Here is a 12,171-nt window from a genome sequence, read left to right on the forward strand (position 1 = left end):
CTTTGTGCACTCACCGAGCTCCATTGCATGCTTCTCTTTCTTTCTCTCTCTCTCTCTCTATCGCTCCCTTAGCGTTGCTCATTTCACGACAGTGACAGAGATTTAGTTCGCTCCATCTCGCTCCTGCTTGGGCTTGTTATCACAGGACAGCGGCGTATCTCGGCGTAACGGCGAGATCCTACAGCAGCAGAGGAGTGTATTGGCAGCAATAGCATCCGGTGGCATTTGAGCGAATGAGCGAGAGAGCAACAGCCAGCCTCGGTGTGTGTGTGTGTGGCAAACAAGGACAGTGTCCTGTTCGGAAGGCTCGGCTGCTTTCCTGCAGCGCCACAACACGCTGCAACTTCACCAAAGCACGCAAAGCTCTCGCTCCCTCTCTCTATCTCTCTTTCTTGTGCAACATTAGCGCGATATAACAGTACCTCCCTCTCTCTCTCTCTTTCTCTGTGTATGTCTCGTTTTCTCTTGCCCAAAAGCTCTATTTCCGTTTCAGGTTTTCCTTTTCCACCAACCAACGTGACGCTTGTACCACTGGCAATCTCTGACTCCACACGATAGTTTAGCTTTTCCCAAGCTCCGAACACACCGAACACTCATTTTCTCGGTTCCCTTCAAACGCAGCCGCACAGCATAGAAACACAGCGCATTGGGTGCTTGTGGGGCGGGATGAGCGGTGCTGTGCAGGCAGAATCAACCTTACCGACGGACGGACGGACGGGCGGACGGACGGTTATTATATAATCGCCACGTTTCGTCCTTTCGATGCGGTGTGTGCGATGCCGAATGGCAATCGAACGGTCGAAAGCAACCAAATACAATACAAGAAGAAGCAGCAATGCACAGCCTGCACTAGACCGTGCCCCCCATTACACCCGGAATGCGGGTGTGCATGCCTGCCTGCCTGCCTGAAGTGAAGGGAAAATCAAATTCCCACACAAAAAAAAACAAGCCAAGGTGCAAGGCAATAATATTTAAGGCATTCGAGGTTCGACCCACTCTGCTCGCGAAACGAACGCGGAATGACCTCGTCCTTCAGCTGTTCCGATTGAGGTTGGCCACGGGCTTAACAGCCCTCTAGCTCCCCTTCCCTCCCCCCCCCCTCCGCCTCTCCTGTGCAACTGGCACTGACGAGGGAAGCTCGCTATAGCTCGAGTTTAGCTTCGTTTTCGCGGAATCCACGAAAGGAAAATGAATTCGATTGTTGATGAATGCAACCCGTTTTTCTGTGGGTTGTTTTCCAACACCTATTCTCTCCTTCTTCCTCCTCTTTTGAGACAGGATTCCCTTGAGGCAGCGCGGTTTGATTGATTTTTGCAAAATTGCTCCGGCTCTGTGCATTCGTCTTCTTCAAATGTCTCAACTTTCGGCTCGTTGACAGGCTCTCGGCTGGCTTGCTCGCGCTGTTGCCGAGACTGTCGCGAGAGATGTATGGCAAAATCTGACGGCCGCGTCCTTATCATTCACCCATCACTGTCGAGATCGTAATGAGACGTCCGAAAATAGGCAATGGTTTGGTAAAGCACTAAATGAAACTGATTTTCCAAAGCTGCAACAAGCTTTCAGAGAATGAATCACGGCTAGAGCGGTCAAAAGTGTGGCAGGCCCACAGTAAATGTCCAGAAGTACAGCCACCTGAAACGACCCAACTAGAACATCAAAGATGTTGAAAAATGTCACCCCTGCCATGCTCGCTGCAACCCAATATCTTCCTGGGGGAAAGGAGTGTGTCAAACTAATCGGGCCATCTCCTCGATTCCGTGAAACAAAACTCCTTCCCAAACATTGTTCCATCACCCATTCGGCCCGCTTTTTGCAATAACAACAAACTGTCACCACCACTATCCTTAAAAAAGAAGGCGAGGGTGACAGCAACCCAACACAGGGACTTTAAAGACACACTCAAACCCCCCCCCCCTCCCCTATCCCCACAGTCCCTTAATGTTATTGCCGTTGTGTGAAGGTGCTCCACTAATGCCACGACAACGACGACGACGATGACGACCGACGACGACGACGAACGTCGCGCCCGAAAGCGAAAATGGCGAAAGAAAGCATGCAGCCCCGATGCGACACAACAACAGCATGCAAGTGCTGCCGAATTCTGGGTTGACATCACCAAACATTCCGATGGGACACGTGTCGTGTCGCCCCCGTCTCGTACATTGGCAGAAGTCATTTCTGGAGCAACGACTGAGGGTCGTAAGAAGTCAATTTCACACCACGCAAAACGGTGTCAAATTGTGCCGTGTCGTTTGGCGCTGTGCGACCCACCGAGATGGATACACACATAACCTAGGATTAGGTTCGTCTTCTGTTTGTGTGTGTGAGTGAGTGCTTTTTCGTTTGTTGTTCTTTTCTCCCAAGGCACAACTGTAAGCTCGATAATGAACCTTCGCCTACGAGGGGATGATGAAAAGGAGAGCAGCGCAGGATCGCACCAAGACCTTTCACAACGCATGAAATGTCATGCATTGAAAGGATTTGCTTTGGGGACATTACGAGGGGATTTAGGTTCCCTTTTTTTTCTTTGCCCAGTGTCCGTGTCAGTGGACGCTGTCCGACACAAAGGATACATGAGGTTTGTGCTCAGAATTTGGGACAGAAAGAAGAAAGAGAAGAAAAGACGTATACACTGGCATCATCATCACTAATACTGATGTCCTCTTGCCGCAGCAATGCCAGGTGCATGGTGATAGACACATACATACGCGTAGAAAGAAAAGCAAAGCAAAGCACTTTCTTGCTGGAGCATTATCGTCGTCATCGTAATCACATGATTGTGACGTGTGTTTTTGCGCACAACCGTCCGCTTTCGCTCGTTGTTTACTACACTGTGCTGTGACGTAGAGGACTCTTGTGGCTGCAGTTTAAAGAACAAACTAGATCCATTTAATAAATTGCTTTAAAGATAATTTAAACAAAAGATACTACTAAACATCGCAAGGCCTAAGACATTGATAAACCAATCCCATTTTTTTTATGAGCCACTGTGCGAGTCGTGAGATCATTTTTCATTTCTGCACAACACCCCGCTTCCCGTAAGTGTTGAAGTTACGATTTCTACCGTTTGCCGTACTTTGCATATCAATCATTTATGCATTGCCTCCTCTTGTTCTCGCACTGCCGAACTGTGATGGCTGTGGCGGAGGAAGAGCTCCGGGGAGGGACGATAACAAAAAAAAAAAATACGCGAAAAAGCTCAGTCAGTTTTATGATGCAGCCGCACACGACTTGAATCAAATATGAAAGATTTCATTTTGCGCTACCGCAACCACCGGTAGAACACACACACAGAGGAAGACGAAATTGGAAACAGCCAAAATCGTGGCCATCGTCTTCCGCGTCGTCAGCGCGTCTACCCCCGCCAGCCACACACAAACACAACGTCACACGCCCGGATTCTTTAACTTTTTATGGTGCAGCAGAAGACGAGCGTGCGGGGGGCGTTTGCTTCGCTTTTTTTTTTGGTATATTGCTGTGCGATTTCCGTTGCTGCACTGTCACCCAATCATCTCCCAAAAGGCTGAAAGAAAACGGGAGCACCAGCAGCACCAGCAGCAGCAGCAGCAGCTTTGCCGAAACGAACATAAATGTGCTGCTCTCCATACAGTGGAAAAAGGCATATTATAGCATAATATTATTTCCTCCGAGTCTGCGAGCTGCGGCGAAACGTCCGGGGCCGGGATTGGAGGGAGGGTTTTCCGCTGCGCTTTCCGATCTTTCCGATTTGAGCGGAGCAAAGCGGCCGCTTCCCGGCTACCCAATCATCATCTCATTTCGGTTTTGATGTTGGTCGTGAAACGGGCGCGAGCGGTCACGTCACACCAAACGAAGGGAAAAAAACCGTCACGATTACGTTTGTTTTTCCTCCTTTTTATGCCCCCCTCACCCCGCTCACTCCTTTGTAGCTTCTTTTTATCGTCTCTTGCGTCGCTCTATCGCACTCTTTTGCTCTTGGATTCGATGCAGAGCAGTGGTGGTGCTCTAGAGGAAGACATACACACACAAACTTCTTGAAGCGGGGCATTCCCGAGCGATTGGGGAATTGATTATGGCCGGTACTGAGCTGTCGCGATCGAAATCCATATCCTTCCATCAGGCCACCACTCTCTGGGGGGAGGCTATAACTTCTCCATCATTGAGCAGTGGTGGTCACCACTCTCCACGCTCCACCACCAGGGGAGTCCCTCCACCGTATCAGCGTTTTTTTTTTGCTTCACGACCATCAAATCCACTCACACACAGTGCACCACCACCAAGTTCGACACTCGAACGAAACAAAAAAAACACACAAGCACCATTGGCCTTCGACCGCATAACGGCCGCGGTACGTGTGTGCATTCTGAACTGTTTTCTTCCACCCACACACACACCCTGTACCTCTCCCAATAAAACGTAAAAAAAACATATACACACACACACGCTTTGAACATCGGTTCTTGTGCTTTGTGTTTCACCTACATTTGCCATTTCACCCACATTTTCGCGATCGACCCCGTGGCTTTCAGCGCCGGACCAGAGCAGGCGCCCGCCCGCCGTAACGGAACAGGGCCACGAACTTCTAATTTTCGACTCGCTTTCTCGCTGGCTGGCTGGCTGGCTGGCTGGCTGGCTGCAAAACCCGTTTCTTCACGGACACGGAAAACAGAGCGCACTCACTCCACCAAACAACCCGTATGCCGTATGCGTATGTGTGTGCGTTTGTGTGTGTGTGGGTATCACTGCAGGGATTTTCTCAGTTTTGCAGAACACACACTCCGATTCCGTTGCTCTTTAAACAAAAAAGCGAATACGAAGAGGGAGAACAGCTTTTCAGTCCTTTCAGTTCACTGAAGAGCGGTGTTTAACCGTTCATTATCCTTGTTTTTCCATTGAGTGATTCCATTTGTGAGTGTTTTTACAGTCTTTCCGTGGAGTTCGATAGTTTCAAAGCTGGCACACCACTGCACGAAGATTCAAAAAAACAAAAAAAAAGGTCACACGCACTACAAAACACCACCACACACACACACACACACGAAAAAGGACATCCAAGAAGGCTGGCAAGAGCGCACTCCGGCAGGATCCGTTGCCGTGGCATGGACGGGGCCGAGGATGTCCCGAAGCACGTTCCCCCAGTTCCTCGTCTCCACACACGCACACTCCGGGACGCACACTTTTGCACGTACGCAAGCACGCACGCACGCACGCACGCACGCAACGATTCCGCACCAGGAGCGCCAAATTCTTTGCTCACGCTTCGGCCCAACACAACACGTGTGTGCGCGTATGTTGTTGCCACCTCTTTCTTCCTTTCCCTTACGCTCCTCTGCGTTCCACCAGAACGACCACAAATGAGTCACAGGGCTGTTTCGGGATGGTAAGAGGGACACGTTCTTTTGGTGGTAATTTCGGGCTTAAAGAAGAACGTAAAACCGCATCGGAAAATAATCGGTAACAACACATCACCAGCACCAGCGCGAGAAAAAAAAACCGACACACATAACGGCACTAGTAGACAGATATTTAAAAAAAAAAAAAAAAACAATCTCCATGTACCGCATCGCACAGAAAGTTTCGCGCGGCCTCTGCTCGCCGTAACACTGCTCGCCACACTAACAAACTTCTTCGGGCCCACCAGGACGGCACACGGACGGCACTGCACTGCTTGCCGAATTCGGCCCTCCACACACACACACATACACACATACAAACGCACTGCTTTCGGCTGAACGCAGACAAAGATGGCACGATGGCACGACGACGAACATCGCCCTCCCCCCCGTTCTTCTGCGCGATGAGCATCGTGAAAGCTTTTGCCCAGAACTTGCCAGTTCGTCCGTTGCCCGATCCGTTGCCCGATTTTCCACGTTCTGTGCTGCTGCTGGAGCTGCTGCTTCGGATTGGCACCACTGACCCCCTTTACTTTCCGTCCCATCAGCCCGAACGGAAGGAGCGCGGAGAAGCGGACGAGCGAAGGAAGCGAAAGCGACCGGAAGCGCTACTGCTGAATTCCGAACGCACCACAACGCAACGTCGGGTGCGCGAGCGAGAAGGAACCATTCCAGCGTGTTTTTTTTTGTTTGTGGGGGAAGGAAATAAAGGAAAAGGAAGTGGTGGAGCACTTCCATCCCCTTCCACTGCAATATTTTCCCGGAAAATGTTTTATCATTTCATTCATCGCAGCATGCTTTCTCGCTCCCGTTCGAGCCACGTCATCTGATGAAATTCCATCACTGGATTGCCAAATTCCGCTCTCTCACTCCTGTGTGTGCGAGCGCGCGCGCGCTCTCTCTCTCTCTCTCTCACTCTTGCTTTCTCCCTTTTTCCATCTCACCGTGATTTTAGTGCTTTCTCGTTCGGTGTTTGATTTTCCAACCGGGAAAGGTTTTCCACTCCGTAATCTGCTTCGCTCAGCTGTTTCGCTCACGTTCGCACACATTTGCCGACTCGCTTCATTCCAGCACACTGCCCCATTCCCGGTCCCGGCCACTGCACCTCACGCCAATCGCTGTCTCTGTTTCGATTTCGCGTTGAACCAAAAAGCAAACCTGAGACCAATATTCAGCATATTGATGCGGCAGGTCAAAAAGGTACCAGCACGTCACGTTTCTCGCATGCGGAAAATTCTCCCACACAAAAGAAGATGATAATCCCTCTGGTCGATTGCCCTGAAATACCTCCGTAGCTCGTACTCCGAATCTCAAATTAAATATAAATGCATGAATAAAATATCAAGACGGACCCAAGCGGGATGGATCTTCGCTCGCTTGGCTGTACTTTCCACGCGACGGAAGGAGAAAACGGCACACGAGCTGCTCGGTGTCACACGAGAGTAACACACCGCGGAGGCGCAGCACACTAGATCAAGAAGCTAAGCAGTGTGTAGTGGCCGGAGTGCGTGGTACGAGGCACGGAACAAGAAAGACTATACGCGACTATACGTAAGAAAGAGAGAGAGAGACAGAGAAAGAAAGAGAGCGAGCACAATACACCAAGAGTGGGACAGGAAAGAGAAAACTGTCCAGCACACACACACACGCGGAGGTTTGTATGTGTGCAGCGAGGAGATAATTAAAATAATCCGAACTACTTCCAGGAGGACCTCAAGACTCATTTTCCGCCCGTTTTTATGCGATAGCCATCCATAGCGCGACGGCTTTTGGCCAGAAGACAAAGAAGACGCTCTTAATAATAATAAAAACTGCCCTCCTCGCCACATAACCCTCACTACCACTTCCTCCACCAACACTAGGATGAACGGAATTAGTATCTCCTTTCATTTTTTTGGATATTACGTTCCCAGTTTGCAGTCCTTTCATTCAGCATCAAGCATGCACACACCAGTGTAGACACACTGCGTTGCGACACTACATTACAAACACACACACACACTAACAGGCATAGACACATACAAGCACTCGTATATAAATACACGGAATTATGCGCGATACTAAAAAACAACACACCAGCACGAAACTTCTGCATGAAGAAGACAAGACCGACCGACCAAGAAAAAGAGAGAGAGAGAGAGAGAGAGAGAGAGAGAGAGAGAGAGAGCACACGCAAGTGAGATAGAGTCCAAAACTTCGGTTCTGAAGCTGTGCAGAAGCTTCTGATTCTAGCTGGCAGCACTGCCTGCACGATGTGCACACACACACATTTACACACTCAGAGAGATATTTTCAACCACAAACACATGTAGGAAGAAAGCCGAACACGAGCACAGTCCTTTTTTTTGGCCGAAGAAGCGCATCACGCTGCAAATGAAGCGAGATGGCACCAGAGAGTACCCCCGAGTCTGCAAACTCCAACAATGTATTCTCATGTCACATGGTTTCTTGAGGGTTCACCCCTGCCCCTCCACACACACACACACACACACACACACACACACGCACGACGATCAATCGCGTAAATCCTTGTGATTGTCTGAGGATTTCCATCCATTCCCCGTTAGCTTTATTACTTGTTTCGCAGGTACTTTCGGCAACCGGAATCTCGAGGGCGATTGACGAGGCGCTTTTCAGGACGCGGCAGCTTCGAAACTCTGCGAACTGTGTGCTGCGACTGTCGATGCTTGCCTCAGTCGATGGACGGCTCTGTCACAGCCTGCTGCTGTGTGATGTGGTTGTGGGGCGCTTCGCACACGGCGGCAGTACACACAGGTCGAGTTTACCCGTTCGAGAGGATCGAGAGTCGGGGTTTTGATGCGTTGCCAACAGTTTTACATACCGAAAGGCTGTCTCGCTTGCTTTTTTCCCCTTTCTTTTTTTAGTCAGAGGTGTTTCCCCCCCCCCCCCCCCCGACGCCGTCCCACTAAATCGTTGTGCTAGAATATATCACTCTGTCTGTCTGTTCGGGTAGAAAACTTGGCTTGGACCCTTGGTAGGTGTCTTGGCACCTCGTATCTGCGTCGCTTGGACGGCCAAACACGTCTTCATCGTTCAAACACCCAGACGACCCCCCCACACACACACACACACAAGGCGACTTGTTTGACCAGCGTACACCAGCGACCCCCCTCCACCCAAACGATTTATAATGCTGCAGAGCATATCCTTCCCCATGCACAGGCACACACACACCCCCTCGCCGTCTCTTAGTTTATGACCTTACTGCACCACATGTAAAGCATGATTACAATATGTTGCTGTCGTTTCCAACACACAGCGCTCCCCCTACCCCCCAGATTCATAACTAAAAACTAAACAAAACGATAAACCTTATGAACTCCACGTGTGTGTGTGTGTGTGTGTGTGTGTGTGTGTGTGTGGTGTGTGTGTGTGTGTGTGTGTGTGTGTGTGTGTGTGTGTGTGTGTGTGTGTGTGTGTGTGTGTGTGTGGTGTGTGTGTGTGTGTGTGTGTGTGTGTGTGTGTGTGTGTGTGTGTGTGTGTGTGGGAGCGAATGGGGGGAACGGAGCAACAAAAAAGCCGCGCCACGATAACGTAACCTGACACGCGTTCTGCGCTGGGCCGTGGGATGGAAGCGGCAACACACACAAATACAAACAAAATGTCGAGAATTATAATTATTGATCCTCGGCGTGGGGCAATTGCCGACGACGACGACGACAACAGCGACAAGCAACTTAATCCACACACACAAAAAAACTGTCGTCATCGTCAATGTATCGTCCTCCCGTGTGTATGCGCTGCTGCTGACGAGCGATAATATTTTTGGAACCCGAAAGGTTTCCCTCCCACCCGCTCACCCTGGGGTGCAACTGACCCAACCGGTTTTGGGCTGACGGTGTTTGCTGCTGTCGTTGCCGCGTTGCACCATTTCCCGTTCCCGGGTGGACGGTTGGACGATGGGTTTTGCTTATTTTAGTACCACCATTTTCCCCCCTCGTGTGTGATTCCCGTTGCACCCTCTGCAAAGAGGACGACCACAACGCAGCTAATAAACCAGTGGACACCTTATTCGTAGTTTTTTGTTTGCTTTGCCCTGCGATACCAGGCGCCTCCATCCATCCATCCGTGGACGGCGCCACAACAATGCCATCTTGAAGCCATGCATTGGCCACGTACGCGACCAGGCCAGAGAGCGGTCTCCCTTCCTTTGTAGAGCGCTTGTCGAGGGGTCGGAATAGACGGAAGCTACGACCCCCAAACGATTGACGCCGATTTGGATTTCCTCACAAGTGTATTGGCCCATTGGTCCCCCCCCCCCCCCCCTCCTGTTTGGAGGAGTTGATTTGTTTACCCTAGCCCAACGACTACCGCTTCGACTCACGCGTCACCCCTTCCCTTGTAACTACCAGGAAAAAAAAACAACAAAAACAATAAATACAGCAGCGGATGTTGTTGAAAACGGCAGCAGCAGTAAAGTTGCCTAACGATCGTTGCATTCCCCACATCCTCATTCGCACCCGTTGGGGTCCTTCGCGCCGTAGTGGTAGTACCAATTGCACCGGATGATGAATGTTTACACTGCACTTTCCCAGGCTCCCCTCTCCTTCCTCCAAAGTAGTTTGGAATGTGTGAGACAGCCAGCTCACGGGTCAACCAGCTACTTCTGAGGCTGCTGCTGCTGCTGCTGCCTCTGCGGTTAACTCGACGACTCTGCCGCACTGCACAAACTGTGGGGGGGAATAAGGGAACACCAAAGAGGTGGTATGTGTGTGGTGTTTAATAAAGTACTGCAGCTGCTGATTCGCGCCAAGTAAAAGGGGAACCAAGATTGTGATGTATATTTCCAACCGCGCGCGACACTGGTGTGGTCTGTGGCCCAGACATTGGTGCGGGGTGGGTTTGTTTGTGGTACAGTAATAGTGAGTGAGTGTGTCCGGTCGTCCGATTAGAGTAGGGATCACTCCTCGTCTCGGTGGTCTCAGTGGCACAACGCTACCACATGTATAAAAATAATAACGCTAGCCTGCAACAGCAGCAGCAGCAGCAGCAGAAGAAGGACCGAATCGTCGGGCGGTTGTGCCTCTGCATAATCGTTCGGTTCCACCCCGTGCCCCCGCTCCTACATTTTTATTAGCGCATCTTGTATGTGTCGAACGGGGGTATGTGGGTGTTTTTTCATCCCACCCAGAGTGTGTGGCATTGCAAGCTGCGAGGCAGATGACCCGGCAGCTCGGGCACTGCACGAACGCTGAGCGCTGGGCCCGAGTAGAGAGTACGGGTTTGGAATTAATATCATAATGCCATTGCACCAAAACGGTGCAACTGTGCGGTGACGAAGAGGGGGTGCAAAGAGGCAGCCCGGTGGGAGACAAGTGAGGGGTTCGTGTCTCGGTGCGCTCTTCGCCAAAAGAATGAATTATCCGACGACATGGCTTCGCCAAAGTGCCCACGTTTTATGCACCGACAAACACACACAAACACACAGATACACACAGCGGCAACTGCACCGTATCCGGTACAACTAAGTCATACATACACACACACACGTACAAGCATAGCATCGTTCTCTCCTTCTCCTTCTGCCCAGTCTATAATGCTTTCTTTTTCAAACACACACAGACACACAAACAGAAAGACAGCAGAACCGGATCAGAGAAGAGTAGAAAGAGTATATCCTTTTGGCTGCTTTGCTTCATCCCGGGAGGGGGGGGGGGACAAATTCTGGCTACCCGCAGGACACACAACAGTCCCATCACAGTAGGCAGGGAGACACACGGCACGGTTTGAATTTGTTTGGTTATGTTGTCTTTGCGAGGAATAACACTCACTCACACACACACGGACACATACACTGTTCGATTGGAATTGGACGTTCTATCGATGGCCTCCTGCAATTGGGAATGCTGGTGTGTGTGTGTGTGTGTTCCTCGTTTCGATGATGTGCAATCGATCGAAGTTCGAAGTGCACAGTGGCACAGGAAGAGATAAAAATCCAATGCAGTGACCTCTATCACACACTCGCACACTTGCAAGCAAGTTCCTTTAGCCTAGATTAATTAATTCATAGTCACACAGCAGTCACTTACTCACAGACAGACAACACACCGGCACATGAAGGAAAGGAAGGAGAAAACGCAACTAGCCGAACAGAACAGAGAACAAAAAAAAATCGCACACGCAAAAACCCAACAAGTTAACGGTGATGCGCCCCGTTTCTTCTGCTTTCTTCCTGCCCCTTTCCGACGGCACTTAGAGAGATTCCATTCGGAACTTGGTTCCGACTAGGACTGGGCCCGCTTACAGACTGTTTTGGCTGACGGCAGCGCAGCTCAACCCCAACCCAACCACACAGACACGCGCGGGAATGGTGAACGTGATACGACGACCTGTGCACACACGCACACACACTGAAGAGATGCCCCGCAGCATCTTCTAATGCTCTCGCTTTCGCTCTCTAAAGCGCGCGCGCTCTCTCTCTCTCTCTCTCTCTCTCTCTCCCGCTCGTTTTCACACGCGCCCGAGCCGAAAAGGTGTACCACCAAAGAGGGGGAGCAGATGAAGTAAGCCGTGGTGAACGGTTTTGCCTCGGACATGTGGAGTAAATCCGCGGCGTTACGTGGTCCCACATTGACGTCCCCCTTCCCGTTTCCCTTGCAATGCAACACAAACCCACCCCCAAAAAGTGTTTCCACTCAAATTCCACTTCAGTCCGGGACCGTCGTCATTCCGACCTCTTGCCTCCAAGCCCCTAGCAGCAGCAGCAGCAACCGTAGCAGGCGTTGGAAAATTGTTTAGTCTTCCTTTGGACGTTGGCGGCGCGCTGTGCGTGTAAACT

At 50.7% G+C, this 12,171-nt stretch overlaps 1 protein-coding gene across 11 annotated transcripts in view; it reads right to left on the minus strand.

Moving 5' to 3' along the window:
• LOC121589891 (innexin shaking-B) overlaps positions 1–12,171 on the minus strand; it is a 62,968-nt gene that overhangs the window by 49,925 nt on the left and 872 nt on the right. For 4 of the 11 annotated variants that reach the window (XM_041909132.1, XM_041909122.1, XM_041909125.1 and 1 more), the window contains exon 1: positions 11,423–11,628. The exons of 2 other annotated variants lie outside the window; for them this stretch is intronic. The gene's annotated coding sequence lies outside the window, so the exon portion shown is untranslated. Of the gene's footprint in view, positions 1–5,538; positions 5,964–11,422; positions 11,629–12,171 lie in introns of those variants that run through there. 5 more of the 11 variants (XM_041909124.1, XM_041909126.1, XM_041909123.1 and 2 more) reach the window with 3 other exon arrangements.

The sequence above is a fragment of the Anopheles merus genome, chromosome 2R (genome assembly GCF_017562075.2).
Source record: "Anopheles merus strain MAF chromosome 2R, AmerM5.1, whole genome shotgun sequence".
Taxonomy (NCBI): Eukaryota; Metazoa; Arthropoda; class Insecta; order Diptera; family Culicidae; genus Anopheles; species Anopheles merus.